This window comes from Arvicanthis niloticus, chromosome 3, assembly GCF_011762505.2.
Source record: "Arvicanthis niloticus isolate mArvNil1 chromosome 3, mArvNil1.pat.X, whole genome shotgun sequence".
Classification (NCBI taxonomy): Eukaryota; Metazoa; Chordata; class Mammalia; order Rodentia; family Muridae; genus Arvicanthis; species Arvicanthis niloticus.
The window spans coordinates 66,925,157-66,928,666 of NC_047660.1; the positions used below are offsets into that span (position 1 = coordinate 66,925,157).

At 42.7% G+C, this 3,510-nt stretch overlaps 1 pseudogene; it reads right to left on the bottom strand.

The window, feature by feature from the left end:
- Positions 1-368: 368 nt before the first annotated feature.
- LOC117706163 (eosinophil cationic protein-like) lies at positions 369-917 on the bottom strand (annotated as a pseudogene).
- Positions 918-3,510: the final 2,593 nt, after the last annotated feature.

Genomic DNA, 3,510 nt, shown 5'->3' on the forward strand with positions numbered 1-3,510 from the left:
CCCTGGGCTCTTCTCCCAGCCACTTCTTTCCCACACAGAAACTTCAGAAAAGATGTCCTGTAGAAACATTCTGGAAAGATGCCCATCTCTCCTCAGATTTATTTGTTTCCAGGGACTGGGTGGATGCTTCAATTGGTATGAGGACTTGCCTCAACACACACACACACACACACACACACACACACACACACACACACACACACTCACTCACAAAATTCTCTCTGTGATTGTCTCTCCCCTTTCCACTCTTCCCATCCCTGTCAGACACAGAGATACTCAGAAATTTAGAGGAGTATGCAAAGGTGTTTATTGATTATAAAAGATCTCTTCAGAGTCAGGGACTGGTTTCATGAGGACATGAAGCTGATGCGCAGGGCAGAGAGGAATTGGTTCTTCACTACTATGATCTTGGCAGTAGCAGATGAGTGAAGGTACCAAGTGCTGGAACTGGAGCTAAAATGTGCCATCCAAGTGAACTGGAACCACTGGATAGGTGGGACTGTCGTGTGCAGTTCTGTTGTCACAGGCAACTGTGTAGAACCTCACTGCTCTTGTCGTTTGGTATCTATACTGGGTATAATTGCTTGACCAAGATGTGAGGTTACAGAAAATTATAGATACTTAAGATGAACTATTATAACAATTTATAGATATCTGGTCTTTGCAGGTTCCATTTGGCTTGCCACACACATGAACATCAGAAAAAGTTGTATTAAGAAAAGTATTTATGTTTTTACATCTCTTTTATAACTTTTATTCATCTGCATTGCAGGGTTACATTGGCAGCAGGAGCTATTATAGATATGATGGATGTTAAACCACTGGAAAGAGGTTGGTTTCTGGCATGAGGCAAGCAGTAGGACAAGTCCCAGCCTCAGCAGGAGACAAAGTCAGGACTCAAGCATCTTCAGACCCATGTTTCTTGTGAGAACAGAAGAGACGTGACTACTCCCACCCTAGCTTGGTTTTCCCTATCTCTTCCTGAAGGCCCTCTGCTGTCACTGTGGGTCCACAGTGTCACTTCAACTCTGCAACATCACTGCTCCTCCTTTCCTAGGCCTACACAGTCAGTGTCTTACCCAGTAGAAGAACAAGAACAAGAATAAGAACAAGAACTGTCAGGAGCAGCCCTGCTTATACACTGAAGGCCTAGACTCAGCCATAGGCCTGACATAAATGCCTGCTAACACAAAGCCTTAGATCTCTGTGGGAAAACACTGAAACTGACCTCTATAAGATATTGTAAACAAGCAGCTTTGGTGAAAATTTACCAGCTTGAGTAGTCATAGACCTTGTGGATAGGCAGTCTTGATGGATAGTACCAACTTAAATAAGGACAAGTGAATCATAGGTGGAATCATAGTGATCTGTCCCCTGAACCTTCACCCAGCTGACACTCTGTTCTGGAAGATATCTGTACTCCCCCTGAACACCTATGCTCCTGTTTCATCCCCTTCCCCACATCCTGCCTTTTTGTGTATATAACGCCCGTGTGAAAAAGTAAAAATTACAGTTAGATCAGCCTATAGACAAGCCGTTTTTCTTTGCGTTCACCTGTTTTTTCCCCATTCTCTCTTAGGTTATCGCCCCAGATGCTGTTTAATGCCCTGCTGGCCAGGACTGTGGGGAGCCTACAGAAGGTGGCTATCATCCTTGCAGCCATCTTGAGCCATATACCCTGACAAGAGACTTGATTACAATAGCCTACAACAGCTGAGCACATGCTGATTACATCTTGTTTTAGATACCCAGGATTTTCCCTTGGGTGTGTGAGACTTAAAGGTGTGATTTAGAGATAAGACTTAAGGGCGTGACTTAAAGGCATGACTTAAAGGTGTGGCTTAGAAGTGAGACATATAAAAGGCGAGAGGCAGACAGAAGAAATTATTAGGCACTTGGCACTTGGAGGAAGAACTTGGGATTAGACATCAGACACTTAGGATTAGACACTTGTACTTGGAAGAGTACTTGAGACTTGAGACTTGAGGCAGGTAACTTGGAACTGGGAAAGAGACTAGCAACTTAGAACTAGGAACTAGACCCTTGGAAAGCAACTTAGAACTTGGAACTAGGGACCTGGAGAGAAGAAGAGAGACTGAAGAATAAATGGGATTGAATAACACTCTGTCTGGTCTCCATTCCTCGAGTCCATCCTCACTCTCTCTCTCTCTTGCTGAACCCCAACCCACTGACCGGAGCAGCCTGGGGCAGTGCGGGTTCTAACAATATAGCCCCCAAGGCTTTTGGCAGTGTGGTTTCCAACATTGATAAAGCAGTCCCCAACATTTTGGCCCCCAAATGTGGGGTAGTGCAATTCTCAACACAGGAAGAAGAAGAAGAAGAAGAAGAAGAAGAAGAAGAAGAAGAAGAAGAAGAAGAAGGAGGAGGAGGAGGAGGAGGAGGAGGAGGAGGAGGAGGAGGAGGAGGAGGAGGAGAGGACGAGGAGAGGACGAGGAGGAAGAGCAACAACAACAACACGAACAAGAAGAACAAGAAGAAAAACAAGAACAAGAAGAACAAGAAGAAGAACAAGAACAACAAGAACAACAAAGAAGAAGAAGAAGAAGAAGAAGAAGAAGAAGAAGAAGAAGAAGAAGAAGAAGAAGAAGAAGAAGAAGAAGAAGAAGAAGAAGAAGAGGAGGAGGAGGAGGAGGAGGAGGAGGAGGAGGAGGAGGAGGAAAGAAAGAAAGAAAGAAGAACAACAAGAAGAACAAGAAGAACAAGAAGAACAAGAAGAAGAACAAGAACAAGAGCAAGAACAAGAACAAGAACAAGAACAAGAATAAGAATACCTAAATCATCAATGTCCATAGTTATGGGAAAGTTTCTGTCTTAGGGTTGTATTGTTGTGAAGAGACACCATGGCCAAGTCAACTCTTATAAAGGAAAATATTTATTTCAGGCTGGCTTACAGTTTTAGAGGTTTACTCCATTATCATAATGGAGGGAAGCATGGTAGCACACCAGAAGACATGGTGAAGGAGTTTCCAAATAGGAATGTGTTAATAAGAGAATATACATGTATAGTCCATGATATTCCCACTAATAAGGGCATACACACTCATAGTCCATGGAATTCTAATATATTACTGACCCTCAGTAACAATGGTTGTTTTGTCCAGTTGTTGTGGGGTAGACTAGTTAGATCAGAGAAGACTAGGATACTGATTTAAGCCAATAGAAAGTCTTTATTAACTTTCCAGCAACTGCACTTGGAGTTCAGTGTCCCTGTGAGGTCCTGAGCCTTTCTCTGGGTAAGCTTTTAAGACAAAAAAAAAAACAAAAAAACAAAAAAAAAAAAAAAACAAAAAAAAGAAAGAAAGAAAAGAAAATATAATCACGTGAAAGTTACAAGTGAATATTAGCCATAAAGTCCAGTATACCCATGCTACAATCCACAGACCCAAAGATGCTAAAGAACAAGGAGGGCCAAGGGGAGATGCTTGGATCTTTCTCAAAAGGGAACATAAAATAGATATTGGAAGTGGATGCTGGGAGGGGAGTGGGTGG